We start from the raw sequence: 17,670 nt of genomic DNA on the forward strand, positions 1-17,670 counted from the left end.
GGGAGGGGAGGGGAGGGAGGAAGGGAAGCAGCAGCCGGCAGTTGGAGGGTCTCTGCCCACCAGAACGTTTCCCGGGGGTTCGGCCAGGAATGCAGGCCTGTGGGCCCCACTGGGAGGCCTGCCGATGAACCCAGAGCCCCGGCTCCCTCTGATCCTCCCCACAACCCGTCCCACCCTGATGGAACCCTGCCTCCCAGCCCCAGTGTCTAATGGTAACATCTCAAAAGCGTCCCCAAGGCCACCAGTCCTGCAGGGGACTCGGAAGGCCTGATGACGCTGATAGGGAGTTCCACGTTCTGGAGGATCGACACGTGGCATTTCAAGTACCACACCTGCCCACTCAGGTGTTCTCTACTTCTGGCTCTGTCTGCTTCCCCTTGCGTGACTGTCCTGGGTTTCTGTGTCTTTTCACAGGTGCTGTTGGTATGTCTGAGCCCCTCCGGCTCCTTCCCTTTGTGTTTCTGAGTGTGGGTCATCTTCTCTGCTGTCTTCTCCCGTCTCCGTCCCGTTCTCCCTGCTACTCTCCCTCTCTCTCCCGCCGCCCCTTCACGCTAGCTCAGGCCTTTATTTATTTTTCTTTATTGATTTTAGAGAGAGAGGAAGGGAGAGGGAGAGAGAAAGAGAAACATCGATGAGAGAGAACGTCGACTGGCCACCTCCTGCATGACCCCACTGGGGATCAGGCCCAGAACCTGGGCATGTGCCCTGACCGGGAATCGAACCGGCGACCTCTAGGTGCGTGGGTCAGTGCTCAGCCACTGAGCCACACTGGCCGGGCTCTACCTCAGACCTTTAACCTCCATCTTCCTCCCCTCTCTGTCCTCGTCTCTGCTGACCTCTCTCTCTCTCTTTTTTTTTTTTTTTTTTTTTGCCTGTCTCTCTGCCTGACTTCCTCTTTCTCTCCTGCTTTTTTTGTTTTTCTCTCTGTGTGTGTGTGTCTCTCTGTCTCTCCTCCCATCTCGCCCCCTCTGCCTCTCTTTCCATGTGATCTTTCTGTCTCCTTCTCTGTCTCGCTAGGCACCAGGACAACCCAGGCACGCCACAGAACACCTTAGCAGAGGTCACGCATCAGCAGCCACGGAAATGGAGTTCAGGTCGGTGAGACCCACCCCAACCAGAGCCCGCCCAGGCGCGCAGGCATTGGGTGAACCCCTCCAGAGTCTCTGTCACCTTCTCACCATCACGAAAACGAGTCTGAGGTCACGGAGGACCAAGGTCATTTCAAGTGTCTGAAGGTGTTGGGAGAGAGAACACTGCTGAACGGGGATTCCTGGGAGGTTTGCTCAGTGGGGGGTGAGCAGCCCCCACTCTCCCTGAGAACCTTCCAGACAGGCTAATCAATTTCCAATTCACTATTCCAGCGCGGCTGGGGCTGCCAAGCCCACACGGGCAGACTGGCTCCAAATTGTCATGCTTTCCACCCGTTACCACGGCCAAAAATGTCCCTTTGGCCAACCCTCGGAGCTCATCTACATTCTGAAACTTTATGGACCCAATGAATCCACACACACGGAGGACCAGGTCTGCGGCCTATAGCTCTGCCCCGCCCCGCCCCGCCCCGCCCCGCCCCGCACACAGGTCCAGTGTTACCAAGAACCCAACGTGGGAGGGTTCATTCCATCCACCTCTTTCTTGAGTTTATCCATCTCCACAGACCAGCGGACCTTATTTATCCCGTTGTTAGAAACCAGAAAGTTCGAATCGGGTAAGCACAGCGACTCGTCCAGTACGAGAGCCCAGCGGAGAGCTCTCTTTTTCACAATGACTTTTCTTTTTATTCCTCGCCCGAGGCTATTTTTCTATTTATCATCAGATAGAGTGGGAGGGAGGGAGGGAGAGAGAGAGAGACAGAGAGAAACATCGATGTGATGGAGCCACATCGACAGGTTGCCTCCGTGTCACAACCAAACCAGGGCCGGACAAACCGCAACCAAGGTACGTGCCCGTGAGTGGAATCGAACCCGACACTCTGTAACCGCTGGGCCAAACCGGCCAGGGCCCACGCTGACTTCTCCACTGTAGTTGCTGCCACCAGCATCTCCCTGCACAGTAGGAACGCGAGGAGGAACCGAACCGGCGCGAGCTTGGACCTGCCGCGCACCGGGCGCGCCACAGCTGGGTCATGCCTCCCTGCCAAGCACAGTCAGGCCTTTCGCTTCCAGAACCCATACCAGCACAGAAATAGAATTTCTCTTCTCTCAAAAATGCCTTTTTTTTTTTTTTTTTGGCTTGGGAAAAATACTGTTTTCTCCTCTCTCTACGGGCAAGAGGCGTTCCGGATATTCCGTTTTTGAAAGGCAAATTTGGCATCCGGGATGGTTTTCTGCCTTATGAAACTTTTCAGAAACTGTATCTCTTTTAAACATCCTGGGGGACTCTCCCCCTCCCCCTCCCCCTCCTAGGACCCTCTCCAGGGGCCCCCACGTTCCCTCATCCCATCTGTCAGAGGCTGAAGCCAAAACACGTCCCAGGAAGAGCCGGGGAAGGGAGAGGCGAGGCAGGGAGCGAGATGTCTGATCATCCCCCAAACCTTTGAAAAGCATCCTGAGCAAATCAAGTTTGTCTCGAATGCATCCAGCATTTAACGTTTAATAGGAGCTGACCGACTTAATGCACCCCATGCGCTGGGTAAAAGGATCCTTCCCCTTTAAGGGCCTGTTGACGTTAGGTGAAGGAGAAAAACAGTTGTTATGATTCAGAAACTCAGGATGAACCCAATTAATCAATGCTGAGATGATTTGAATCATGTGGCAAATGCTTGGTCACCTCTCTGATATCCTATCCCCATGCCTGGGAAGATGCAGACATGATTGATGTCACCTGTGACCACCGCGTCTCCAGGCAAGACCCCCCCAAACCCGGCAGACAGAGAAACAAATTAGATCCAAAGGCTGGGGATCAGTTTCAGAGGGGACAGGCCCAGGGCTGGGGAGGGGGTGTCTCTGGGGGGTGCCTGGCCTGGCCTGTCTGTCACAGGCAAGCAGGAGACAGAGGCCAGACCGTTGGGGGGCTGGGAGCAGCCTTCGAGCGGAGGTGGGGTGGGCCTCCACCGGGTCCCAAAGCGCTGGGCCGGGCCCCGAGCATGCCTGCATCTTGGAGAACTTTTTTGGTTTTTTTCTTTAGTGTAAAAATAATTGCTCAAGCTTCCCCCGACTCTTAGGGTTACAGTCAGGCGTGTCTGCGCTGGGCCTTGGCTAGGAGGAAGGCAGTCTGAGAGGGAGAGAGGGTGTTCATCGGAGGTATTTGGATTGCTCTGAAAGTCTCTGCCTGTCACTCACACACACACACACACACACACACTGCCTTTTCTCCGGCAGCCTCTGCGTTGGCCACGCTGTGGTCAACCTCCCACCATCTCCATCCTTTCCCATCAGCCCCTGCGTGCCCCTGCCCCGGGAGACAATGCACAGTGGGAACGGAGCTGTCTGTGTTCCCAGGGTGCCGTGGTTTCTAAGAACAGACCCTAAGTGCTCTCCAAGGCATTAGACACAGACACACACATTGTTTTTGCGCAACTCCAGATAACTTTGGAGTGAACGGTGCAGGGTCCCCTCGGTCTCCTCCTCCTCCTGTCTCCTGGTCCAGTCTTCGGGTTCTTTCCTCTGCTGTGTCTCCCAGCCCCTCTTCCTCTCCCACCACCTTTCTTTCATCCATTCAACATGTCCAGAGCCCTGCAGGCTTCCAGGGGCTTCCGGGAAGGACAGAAGGTCCCCACCTTCGAGGGTCCAGGAGAGACGAGCAGGAATTCCCCCGGTCCTCGTCGTTCTCACCCCCTTCTGAAGTCTGGATGGCTAAGCCTGTCTACCCAGAGCCCTGCACGGCCCTGAATGCTCGGGGTCATCTACTGCTCCATCGAGGCTAGCCTGGAGGCCTCCCGGGGGTCCCCCTGACCTCCAGCCCCCCAGCTCCCCAGCTCCCCCTCCTCCAGTGTCCCTGGAAATACACGTCTGCCTTGCGGTAGTCCGGCAGCCAGCCCCCGGCAGCCAGCCCCTGGCAGCCAGCCCCCAGCACCCTGCCCCCAGCACTGCCCACACACAGGAGGTGCTCCAGACACCTGTCCGATAACAGAAGGGTGCTGCCCACTCCATCAGTTTGATATCCCCTGATGACTTTACAATGTGCTCTTTTTTTTTTTTATCCTCACCAAAGGACATTTTTGCATTTATCTTCAGATAGAGCGGGAGGGAGGAAGGGAGGAAGAAAGAGAGAGAAACGTGGATGTGAGACACATCGACTGGTCGCCACCCACACAACCCCAACCAGGACCAGGGACAAACCGCAACCAAGGTACATGCCCTTAGCGGGAACCAAACCCGGGTCTCTCCGGACCGCAGGCTGATGCTCTAACTGTTGAGCCAAACCGGCCAGGGCCAATGTGCTCATTTTAAAGAATAATTATACTTTGCCGCCTTCCAGAGAGGATGTCAGATTTACAATGCAGATTCTCAAGCCCCAAAGAGATGGACTCAGTAGCTCAGGGGTGCAGCCTTGGAATCTGCATTTCAACAACCACCCCAGGAGACTCGTCCACGCTCTTGTCAGATTACTCTGTGGGAAGCTCTACCGTGGACAATGGGGAGCCACAGAAAATGTGGGAGTAAGAGCATGGATTGGGCGGTCTTGAAGGGCACGCTGGCTGCAGTCTAGAGAATGAAGTGGCAGACCCAGGGGTGGGTGGGAGAGATGAGTTAGAGGACTGCATGAGGGTGGAAGTTCCAGAACTCTCTTGTGAGCTTGGGGCGGGGAGGGGCATCTTAGAACATGTTTATTTGGGGTATTTTAGGAGAACTAATGGGGATTTCAGGGAGGTTTCCCTGGCTTCACCATTAACGTCAAGAAATTTGCCCTGGCTGGGTGGCTCAGTCGGTTAGATCATGGTCCCAATCTGCCAAGGTTGTGGGTTTGATCCCCAGTCGGGCACATACAGGAAGCTACCAATGAATGTATAAATAAGTGGAACAACAAATGGATGTTTTTCTCTCTTTCTCTCTCTCTACAAACCAATAATTTTTTTTTTAATCAAGAAATTCGTAGGTCTCAAGGTTGGAATGTATGTGAGGAAACAGACAATAAAAGAAAGAAAAAGTAATACCCCCTTACCTTCTGTTACCCCACCCCATTTCTGAAAGCCCCTTAGTGGCCCCCAAACCTCCAACTCTGGTGGCACCCCCACCCCAACCTGCAGGGCCTGGAGGGGCCCGACTCCAGGCTTCTCCCCTCCCAGGGTGCTCGGAAGAGCACCTGGCTGGGACCCTGGGCCCTGGCCGGAGGCATCTGTTTGCAATGTTTGACTCAGTAGTTTTATTTCTGCTCAGTGGTATAATATAAACTATCCTGTTACAGAGCAGCCAGGCTGGGCTCGGGTCCTCCCCGCCAAAGACCGAAGCGCAGCTGAACCGAGCTGGTGGGATTGGGCTGGGCCCAGCTACTCCTCTCCTGGAGTTCTCCCTGGCCCGGGCCTCTGCTGTTTGAATCCCGGGGAAGCTCCTGGCTGACCCCTGGAACCTACCACTCACAACACCCACACACCCACACACCCACACACACACACACACACACATCTTGTCCATTTCTGGAGGCTGCAGAGAGAGTTCCGAACTCTTTGCTGCCAAAACGGATGTCAGCGAAAACCTCGACTTCTGCTGTCCGCCTGCCTGGCTCTGACTTCTTGCAGTGTGATCTGGGGCACATGCCTTCACCTCCCCGGGCCTCAGTTCCTGCCTCTGGGCAATGGGAGTCACCATCATTCCCCTGTGTCGCAGGGCTGTTTGGAGGCTTCCACGGGGTGGTATCTGCAAAGTGCTGAGCAGATGTGTGCACACACACCGTGTGTGTGGCACGCATTCAGGACACGTTAGCTGTTACCACGGTCGCTGGGCATGAGGACCGGCCAGGGGCGGCAACCGGGTACGTTCGTCACCCTCGACCCCCAGGATCCTGGGGCAAATACGAAAGGAAATCAAAGCTCCTTCCCCACTCCCCACAGGATCCCCTTTGGGGTGGAGGATGGAGCCCCCAGTTTGGAGTAGGAGGTAGACGGGCTCCTTGCCTGACTCCCCAAAGAAACAGACACAGGGGCAGTTCTGAGACATGATGGATGGACAAGACCCCAGCCTCTGATTTCTCATGTCAATGGGGGAGGCTGCGGGGTGGAAAAAAGGCAGAATCTATATTTTGGGAGGAGCCCAGTTTGCCCCCAGTTTGCCCCCAGCTCAGCCGACCCCAGCGACAGTAGTGGGCTGGATCTCTCTCCCCTGCCACAGACCCTGACTTCGGACGTTTCCAAGGACAGAGGGGCAGTCCCTGTGCCCCGGATCCTCTGGGTTAGGCCCCATGCCCAGTGCCCCGACAACCTTCCTCCTGCTCACCCTGGCGGCCCCACGTCTGGGGGAGACTGAGAGAGGCCCCCTCACTGTCTTGCTTATCCCTCTATCTTCAGCGCCCAGCCCAGCACCCTGGACGTGGTAGACGCTGAACACATGTCGGGCGAGTGAGATTTGACTTGTGTGCGTACCTGGTGGTCTTGCGCGAGGGTGTGTGCACACATACGTGGTGAGGACGCTTGCACTGAGGGGGCTGTGACACCTCGTGCACACACGTGTGTGCATGCATGTCCCTGCAGAGCGCCCTGTGGGTGCCCCGCTGCAGAGAACAGGGATGAAATTTTAACATGGAAGATGAGGTGTGCTGGGTTGGGAGGTCATGAAACACCGCTTCTAAAAGCCACCGGAAAAGGAACTAACCCCATTGCAAACTGTGCCAAAGCCCCGTACGCCCAGGCCCGAGGGGCGTGCCCCTGACCTAGCGCCCACAGCACACACAGGACTCAGAGCCCTGCCACCAAACGGATTTACATTGATTCGGTTTTCTGTGCTCGGTTGGCTACAAATCATATTGACCGGTTTCCTCCCTCTCCCTCTCCCTCTCCCCCTCACACCATGTCTGTCTCTGTACCAATTCTGATCTTTATTTTCTCTCCATTTTCTCCTTCTCCCTCTCTCTTCGCTCCCAGGTCTCTTGTACGTCCCTCCATCTGCTGTGAGGCTGTCTCTCCGCCTGTCTGAGGGGGTCTGGGTCTCCCCTCTCCCTGGCCTGCCTCCCCCTGCGCCGCCTCCCTAAGCAGCTCCGCGGCGGGCCTGGGGCTCGTCACTCATCGGCAGCCTGCAGCCCCCGCCCCTTGTTCTGCTCCCTCCGCGTCCACGCCCCCACTCCCTCGCACCCCTCCAGGCTCTGCTTCCCTTCCTGCTTCCCTGGCGGTGCACGCCGGGCAGGAAAATGCTTACGCCAGGGTGCCCCGCACAGGGAGACGGAGGCTGCGTGTCAGAGAGGGACCACCCCCCACGCAACCCCGGGGCCATTAAGGCGACACCCTCTGCCCTCATGGCTCAAAACTCCGCTCCCCAGCACGTTCCAGAAGGTTGCTGGCCGGACTCCATCCAGAATCCAAGTGGCCTTGGCCAAGTCAGAGCCCCTCTCTGGGTCTGTTAAGTGAGAGTCTTATCTGTCTCCGACCCGAGGGACGATGGTTTATCCAGCGCTGTGCGCCCCACACCTCCAGCCCCCAGTCGGGGGCCTGGCCCCCAATATAGTTGATGCATTAACTGAAACCCAGCGCAGGCCACAGCCAGCTCCTCCCAGCGGGCCCCCAGGCCTCCTCCATGGTCCCCTGGGCACAGCTGTCTCCTTGGCGTGTTTCTCCTCCCATTTCCCGGAGTAGAAAGGAAACCTTGAGATTTCTGCAGTGAAAAGGTCAACTCCCCCCACTGAGTCATCAGGAAGGGAAATATCTCCATAAATCACCCCCACCCCCACCCCCCATCTCTGGAGGTATTGATCACTGCAGAAATGATATCATCATTGCAGAACAATCCACTTCCTGGGACTCTGGCTCTGGGTGTCCGGGATCCTATCCGGGGTGGTCCAGCTCCCCGCCAGATTTCAGCAGGGAGGTGGGCCACCGGGGTTTTCTCCTCTGGCTCCTCTTCCTCTTCCTCTCTGCCTCTGACTCTTGACCCGTCTTCCTCTCTGTCGCTGGGCCCCTTCCTGGCTGAGCACCTTGGGCAAGTGTCTTCACCTCTCTGACTCTCAGACTTTCTATGTCAACTGCAACACCAGTGACTAAGTAGGGGCTAGAAAAAATAGAGCCCTTAAGTAATAGTAAAAATAATAATGAGGAGGACGCTGTGGTGAGTGGGGATGTGCCAGCTCAGTGGGCGCCTCGAACTGGCCCATGTGAGCTGCTCTGGTTGGATAATGTAGGCATGAATATGCAAAGCTGCGGATCTTAGAGACCCCCAGGCCCAGCCTGTTACTGCAGCCCAGCCCTCGCCCTCCTGCCTCCCACCTGCTTGGGTTCAGTGGCCCCATGAAGAGGAGGTCTCAGAGGATCCCAGTCACGGATTTAAGCCACTTCTCAGGTCCAGGCCATAGAAGCCATCCCTGGGCTGGGGTCGGGGAGCCTTTGGGGTGCCTCCAAAGAAAGGGTGCTTCTTCATTGACCCAGCGAGGCTCCCACAGTCACCCGCCTTCACAGAACCCAGGTTTGGGGACTGGTCCTGCTTAGCTCTGAATCTGCTTGTTGGCTGTGGCTTCATGAGCGTCTCAGAACCTTGTGACCACCAATGACTTTGCAATCAAATATTCTAACCGCTGTTCCACCAGGAGTTTGCAGTTGGAGAAACTGAGGCCCAGAGAGGTTGAATGACTTGCAGAAAGTCAGTCAGTCAGTTCAGGACGGAAGGAAGGCCAGGGTCTGTGGTCCTCTCAGCCAGTCCCTCCCTTGCCTCTCCCCTGGGAGCTGTGACGAGTACCCCGGCCTGGGAGGGAGATGGAAAGGCACAGACCACTGGGTTCCATTTTCGGTTTCGCCTCCTGACTTGATAGGGGGCAGTAGGTCATGCTCCACCTCCCCACCCCCTCACCCCTGCCTCATTTTTCCCATCGGGAGGGTGGCTGGATCTACTGTCCTTCCATCCTCTCATTCTGTTTCGCTGCTTGTATCGGAGAAAGTCGGACCCCACGATCCTGGAATGTGCCAAATTTGCATGAAATGAGAGCCCCCTCCCTGCTGGAGTTCTGGACTCGCTACTTTACTGGCCCTGTGACTCCGAACAAATGGTTTAACCTCTCTGTGCCTTTTAAATCGAATAACTGACATTTCCTACCAGTAGGGCTATTAACATAAAGAAAGAACCATTATCATGCATAGCATACAGTACTTGCTCAATAAATGCTGGCTGCTATTATTGCTTTTACTCATTGACACCTGATCTGTGTTCCCCACCTTCAATTTCAAGACTTCCAGCCTCAGTCCTGCCCCCTGGCCTCCCCCACTGCCTGCTCTGCCCTTGGACCAAGAGGAAGTACCATCGGAGGTGAAGGGTAGCTAAGCCTCAGCTTGCAGACTCGTGCCCCTGGCTAGCTGCCCAGAGCCAAGGCTATGCACCCCGGTGGTGGCCACCTTTGAAGTCACTGCCTTATGTAACCCCTCACACTCCACCCCCCATCTTCCTGTTTGTCCCCAGAGCAACCTCAAGAGGAAAATGCAGCCCGGGGTCCAGCTAGCCCACAATTTCTTTCATGTGACTCAGGAGACAGCTCAGAAAGATCTCTCGGAGGCCTGAGTACTGGTGTTAAGGAGTGTCTGAGCCTGGGTTCGAATCTGGACTCCAGCCCTTCCTTTCTGTATGACCTGGGCTGGTGACAACTTCTCTGCACTGCGATTTTCCCATCTGTCACGTGGAAAGTAGGTAATGCATAAGGACATGTGAGAAATAAATGAGTAGCTTACAACAGTGCCTGGTGCATAGTAGGTGCTTAATTAAGGGCAGTTGTTATAAGTACTTAACGTTCTATTAAACCATAAGTAATGGTCATTTTTGTGATGAACAGTGTTCACTCAAAACTGACCTCATGGCTGAGAAATTGACCTTATGGTTCAGCCTCCCTCCCCCTCATCTATGAAACGGGGATAACACCTGCTTGCCAGGAAACTGGCTGAACAATGAACGAGGTCATTGATGTTAAGAATCCTATAGGAACGACTACAAAAATGGCGGTGGAGTGAAAGGAAGCTACACAGACCATCTCCCAGAACCAAACTGGAATTACAACTAAAATAAACACAAATCGTTGGGGGAAAGCAACAGAAAAGCAGCTTGTGAGGACCATATAACCAGGGACACTGACTCAATCCTGGTAGGATTGTGGAGGCACGAGAGGGGGTCTGGGAGCCCACGGACACCAGCAGCCTCAGCTGTGAGCAGCGCTCTCGGGTTAAACTCCCAGGTGGCTCCACGGCTCAGAGCCAGGACAGACATTAAAATAGCCACAGCCACTCACCTTGGGCTCCAGCAGAGGCAGGGCAAACTGGACAGGAACTGTGTGGGGACACTCGGGATTTGGAGGGCGCTCAGAGCTTTTGCTGAGTTGCAACCACGCAGGACAGTGGCCATCTTACTCCTTCCCAGGGCTCTCGGGAGAGGTTGCAGCCCCTCCCTCAGAGATTCAACCCCACTCGGTGGGCCACTGAAATGCAAATTGAGGCTCATTAAAAACCAGCATCTGCCCCACCTCCAGAAATCCCCTTACTCTGAACACCTGAGGGAGTTTTTCATTCAACTGAGAACCCAAGGCTCTTCAAGTAACCACGTCTCATAGCCTCCAGGCAAAAAGCTAGAGGAAAACTAAACCTTTCCTGAGCTTGCAACTCTGCCCAGGAAAGTAAGACTTGACAGTGGTGTTTAACGTGGGTCCTCCCACACTCATCCAAACCCAGGAGAGGGAGCCACAAATAGCAGAACACCAACACCCACAGGGAAAACTTGGCAGGCTTCAAAGCCCACTGTGAGAGCCAAAATGGTGAAATAAAAAAACAAATGCCAAATGAAAGGAAAAAAGACCTCTACCGAAGATGAGATAAATGAGGAGCAGTTAAGCAAGTTAACATAGCTAGAATTCAGACCATGATCTTGAGGAAGCTCAATAGCATGAGTAAGGACATTAACACCATGAGTAAAGACATCGAAATGTTAAAAATCAACCAATTGGAAATCAAAAACCACCAAGAAGAAATAAAGAATGACATATCAGAAATAAAAAACTCATTGGAAGGTCTAAACAGCAGAGTAGAGGAAGCTCAGGACTGGATCAGTGAATTAGAAGACAGGGTAAAAAAAAATCAACCAATCAGAAAACCAAAAGGAAAAAAAAACAATTAAAAACAGGAAGACAGCTTAAGAGAACTGTGGGACAACTGGAAACGTAATAATATTCTCATCATAGGAGTCCCCAAATAAGAAGAAAGTGAGCAAGGGTTAGAGAATATATTTGAAGAAATAGTGAAAGAAAACTTCCCTAATTTGGCAAAGGAAGAAGGCATTCAAGTTCAAGAAGCACAGAGAGCCCCAAGTAAGAAGAACCCAAACAGGCCTACACCAAGACACATAGTAATTAAAAGCCAAAAATTAAAGACAAAGAGAGAATCCTAAAAGGAGCAAGAGATAAGCAACAGGTTACCTACAAAGGAACCCCCATAAGGCTATCAGCTGACTTCTCAACAGAAACACTATAGGCCAGAGGGAATGGCATGAAGTAATCAAGATCATGAAAAACAAGAATCTGAATCCAAGACTACTCTACCAAGCAAGGCTATCGTTCAAAATAGAAGGTCGAATAAAGAGCTTCCCAGACGAAAAAAAAAGGGGGGGGGGGGGGCTAAGGGAATACATTAGCACCAAACCAGCACTGCAAGAAATGTTAAAAGGACTGCTGTAATTAGTAGAAGAAACAGAAAGAGAAATATAACCACATTAAACAAAAATGGCAATAAATAAGTACATATCAATAATCACCTTAAATGTAAATGGATTGAATGCTTCAGTAAAAAGACACAGAGTAGCTGATTGGGTAAGAATGCATGACTCATCTATATGTTTACAAGAGACCCACCTCACACCAAAAGACTCACATAGGTTGAAAGTGAAGGGATGGAAAAAAGTCTTCCAAGCAAATGGAAAGAAAAAAAGAGCTGGGGTAGCAATACTCATATCTGATAAAATAGATTTCAAAATGAAGGCCATAACTAGAGACAAAGAAGACCACTACATAATATTGAAAGGATCTATCCAACAGGAAGATATAACCTTGATAAACATATAGGAGCACCAAAATATATTAAAAACCTTCTGGAGGACTTCAAAGGAGAAATCAACAGCAATATAATCATAGCAGGGGACTTCAACCCCGATGACATCACTAGATAGATCCTCTAGACAAAAAATGAACAAGGAAACACAGACTCTAAATGAAGCACTAGACCAAATGGGTTTAATAGATATCTACAGAGAATTACACCCCAAAACTACAGAATTCACATTCTTCTCAAGTGCACATGGGACATTCTCAAAGACAGACCACATGTTAGGACACTAAGTCTCTACAAATTCAAGAAGATTGAAACCATATCAAGCATCTTTTCAGATCACAATGGCATGAAACTAGAAATTAATTGCAACAAGAACATGCAAAGACATTTGAACACATGGAGGCTAAATAGCATGTTATTAAACAATGAATGGGTTACCAAGGAGATCAAGGAAGAAATTAAAAACTTCCTGGAAACCAATGAAAATGAACACACACAACACAAAATCTATGGGATGCAGCGAAAGCAGTTCTGAGAGGGAAGTTCATAGCACTCCAGGCCTACCTCAAGAAACAAGAAAAATTTCTAATAGACTATCTAACCTCACAACTTAAAGAACTAGAAAGCAAACAAAAAGAAAACCCCAGAGAAAGCAGAAGGAAGAAAATAGTAAAAATCAGAGCAGAAATAAATGACATAGAGACCAAAAATCAATTCAAAGGATCAATGAAACAAAGCGCTGGTTTTTCAAAGAGATAAACAAGATTGATGGACTCTTAGCTAGACTCACCAAGAAACAAAGAGAGAGAACCCAAATACACAAAATCAGAAATGAAAGAGGAGAAGTAACAACTGACACCACAGAAATACAAAAGATCATTAACAACTACTATAAACAATTATATGGCAACAAATTTGACAATCTAAGCAAAATGGACAAATTTCTAGAAACACATAGTCTCCCAAAACTGGACCAGAAAGAGATAGAAAACTTTAACAGACCAATAGCAACTAAGGAAATTGAAGAGGTAATCAAGACTCTCCCAGCAAACAAAAGCCCAGGCCCAGATGGCTTCACGAAGGAGTTTTACTGAACATTCAAAGAACTAACACCCATTCTCCTCAAACTATTTCAAGAAGAAGGAAGACTTCCAAACTTGTTTTATGAGGCCAGCATAATTCTAATTCCAAGACCAGAAAAAGACACTACAAAGAAAGAAAACTACAGGCCAATATCCCTGATGAACATGATGCCAAAATCCTGAACAAAATAATAGCAAATCGGATCCAGCAATACATCAAAAAAATTATTCACCATGACCAAGTGGGATTCATACCCGGGATGCAAGGCTGGTGTAATATTCACAAATCAATAAATGTGATACACCACATAAATAAAATGAAGAATAAAAACCACATGATCATATCAATAGATGCTGAAAAAGCATTCGACAAAATCCAGCATCCATTTCTGATAAAAACACTCAGCAGTGTAAGAATAGAGGGATCATATCTCGACATAATAAAGGCCATATATGAAAGACCTACAGCCAACATCATGCTCAATGGGCAGAAACTAAAAGCATTTCCCTTAAGAACAGGAACAAGACAGAGATGCCCACTTTCACCACTCTTATTTAACATAGTACTAGAAGTCTTAGCCACAGCAATCAGACATGAAGAAAAATAAAAGGGATCCAAACTGGAAAGGCGGAAGTGAAACTGTCATTATTTGTGGATGACATGATATTATACATAGAAAACCCTAAAGACTCCATTAAAAATCTACTAGACTTAATAAATTAACTTGGCAAAGTAGCAGGATACAAAATTAATGTCAAGAAATCAACAACATCCTTATACACCAATGATGAACTCACAGAAAGAGAAAAAACAATCCCATTTACCATCGTGGCAAAAAAAATTAAGATACCTAGGAATAAACTTAACCAAAGAAGTAACGGACCTATTTGCAGAAAACTACAGGACATTGAAAAAAGAAAGAGAGGAAGATGTAAAAAAGTGGAAGCACATACCTTGTTCATGGATTGGAAGAATTAACATCATTAAAATGTCCATATTACCCAAAGCACTCTATAGATTCAATGCAATCCCCATCAAAATACCAACAACATATTTCACAGAACTAGAACAAATACTTCAAAAGTTCAGATGGAACCAAAAATGACCCCAAATAGCCACAGCAATCTTGAAAAAGAAGGACAAAGTAGGTGGGATCACAATACCAGATATCAGGTTATACTACAAAGCTACTGTAATCAAAACAGCCTGGTACTGGGACAAGAACAGGCCAGTGAAACAGAACAGAGAACCCAGACCAGTGAAACAGAACAGAGAACCCAGAAATGGACTCAAGACATTATGCTCAATTAATATTTAACAAAGGAGGCAAGAGCATACCATGGAGTAAAGACAGCCTCTTTAATAAATGGTGTTGGGAAAATTGGACAGCTACATGCAAAAAAATGAAACTAGACCATCAACTTATCCCATTCACAAAAATAAACTCAAAATGGATAAAACACTTAAATGTGATCCGTGAATCCATAAAAATCCTAGAAGAAAATGTAGGCAACAAAATCTCAGACATCATATGCAGCAGAATTTTCACTGATACATCACCTAAGGCAACAGAAACAAAGGAAAAAATGAACACATGAGACTACATCAAACCAAAAAGTTTCTGCACAGCAAAAGAAACAACCATCAAAAAGGAAAGGCAACCCACTGTATGGGAGAGCATCATTGCTAATGATACATCAGATAAGGGGTTAATTTCCAAAATATATAGAGTGCTCATACAACTCAACAAAAGGAAGACAAAGAACCCAATTAAAAAATGGGCAGAGGAACTGAATAGACACCTTTCCAAACAGGACATATAAATGGCCAAGAGACATATGAAGAAATGCTCAACATCACTAATCATCAGAGAGATGCAAATTAAAACAACAATGAGGTATCACCTCACACCTGTCAGAATGGCCGCCATCAACAAATCATCAAACAAGTGTTGTTGAGGGTGCAGAGAAAAGGAAACTCTAGTACACTGCTGGTGGGAATGCAGACTGGTGCAGCCACTACGGAAAACAATATGGTGTTACCTCAAAAAATTAAAAATTGAACTGCCATTTGACCCAGTGATCCCACTTCTAGGAATATACCCCAAGAAGCCTGAAACACCAATCAGAAAGAATATATGTACCCCCATGTTCCTAGCAGCACTATTTACAATAGCTAAGATCTGGAAACAGCCCAAGTGTCCATCAGTAGACGAATGGGTAAAAAAGCAGTGGTACATGTACACAATGGAGTACTATGCAGCTATGAGAGAGAAAGATCTCTTATCCTTTGAGACCACATGGAGGCACCTGGAAAGTATTATTCTAAGCGAAACAAGCCAAGCAGAAAAAAAAACAAATACCACATGATCTCACTTATTTGCGGAATATAATGAACATAACAGTGTGAAGAATGGGGTAGATCCAGAGACGTGGAAGTAGGGTACAGACCGACAACCCTCAGAAGTGGGGGGGGGGAGGGAAGAGATAAACCACAGAACTTACATGCATGTACGCATAACCAATGGACATGGACAACAAAGCCAGGGACGGGGAGGGGGGGATGGGGAGGAGGGTGTCAATGGGGTAAAAAAAAAAAAAAAAGAAACATCTGTAACAAAAATAAAAAAATTAAAATCAAAAGAATCCTGTAGGACACAGAGCAAGCTTACTCAGTCGGAGCCTAATCCACCCGCCACTTCCTTAGGTCCCAAAGCTTTGAATACGAATTAGGGAATGTTAACGCAGACGCACAAACACCATAAACCTTAAAAAGAGGAGCTGGGGGAGAGGCAGTTGTTCTAATGTTTGGCCTCCCCTCCCCCAACTCGTCTCCCCACCGCTCAGAGCATCTGCTGAAAGGCCCCAGCCCTCTGGACCTCGGGGGTAAGCGCCCCCGCCTCCCTCGCGGGTGTAGACCGAGATTCGCGGGCACGGGAGGGAGGAAGAATGTTTGCGCAACCTTCAAACGAGTTGGCAGGCAACAAGAGGGGAAAGGCCGCTCCGGGGAGAGTTCAAATTGAAATTACACGGAGGGAAGAACGTGCAGATCGGCTCTGAAGCTCATAAAAGGAAAAAAAAAAGTGAGGTGACTGAGAAGAACAAACACGCCTCCATTAGGAAAATGGAAAAGTTCGTAAAACTCGCTCTTCAAAGTCTGGCCGGCGGGCGCGGGGGAGGGGGTGGGCAGTGGCCACAGGGACAGGCCGCTGGTCCCCTGGCTGTTCCGATGCAGGGTCTGGAAGGGGAAATTAGCCCAGCCTCCGTCCCCTCTATAGCGGGGAGCCAGCGCCCCTCCGGTCCCCTCCAGCTGAACATAAGCGGGAGCTGGGGTCTAGGGGAGGGCGCTCCCAAAGGGTTGTCGCCGGCGAGGACGCAGGAAGCCGCGTCCTGAGGGGTAGGCAGGGGCCGGGCGATGCACTCACTCCCCTCCGCTGGAAGTCCGGGCAATGCCGGGCTTTACTCAGAGAACGCCGGGAAAGCCTACAGGGTCTTCCAAAGTAAGATCCAGACAGCCCCCTCCACGACCTCCTCCCGCGTCCTGTTGTCCAGTCATCGCCATCTCCTTCCACGTGTGGAAGGCCGCTGTCGCCTCCCCACGCCACGCGGGGCGCTGTGTGCTCTGCGCCCCTGTGCGCGACAGCCCTGCGCACCGCTGGGCGCGTCGGGAAGGCCCCTCGGTGCACGTCCCCACGCTCAGTTCCCTGTGCAGTCATTAGTTTTACGGACACTCGTGTTGTTCGCGGGGTACTTCCCGGGCGCCCTGTTGAAAAGCCTGGACATGGATCTCACGCCCGGCTCGCGCGCCCCGTCCCCGCAAGTGGAGCGCTCTCGGAACGCGCCCGCGCCGGATGCCGCAGCCCCTGCCAGCGTGTGCCCGAGCCCACTGTCTCGCTCAGCCGTCGGTCCCTCCAGAGAGGCACTGTCTATGGGACAAGGACCTGAGCCGGGCTGGAAAGGGGTCTGGGGCTTCCTAGGCGCCCCTCCAGCTTCCGGCCTCATCTGAGCCGCAGCGATCCCGTGAGATTGGGGACATCGAGGCTGGGGAAGGCTAGAGTGCCCCAGAGGCAGGCAGCCTGGAAGAGACGGAGGTGGCCTGAACCCAGGGTTTACAGCTTTCACATCAGGGTGGGTGAGATCAGAGACGTTTTTCTGACCTCCCGGGTCGAGCCCAGGGGTCCAGCCCGCTGGGAAATCCGGCCTCTGACCCGATGCCCTGTTGAGGAGAGGGCTGGTGATTCCCCTTGTCCTCCTCACCTGGTGAAGGCCAGTGTCCCCGATCCCCACTGCCCTCCTCCCACCCCAGCTCAGCTTCCCACAATTTCTTGGCCAGAGCCTCACTGCTACCGAGGGAATGCAAACCTCATCCTCCCTGCACAAGAGAGGTTCTCCAGCTTAAGTGAGCACCCTGTCACCTGGAGGGCTTGTTAAAACCAGATTGCT

This window comes from Molossus molossus, unplaced genomic scaffold (genome assembly GCF_014108415.1).
Source record: "Molossus molossus isolate mMolMol1 unplaced genomic scaffold, mMolMol1.p scaffold_m16_p_22, whole genome shotgun sequence".
NCBI classification, from domain to species: Eukaryota; Metazoa; Chordata; class Mammalia; order Chiroptera; family Molossidae; genus Molossus; species Molossus molossus.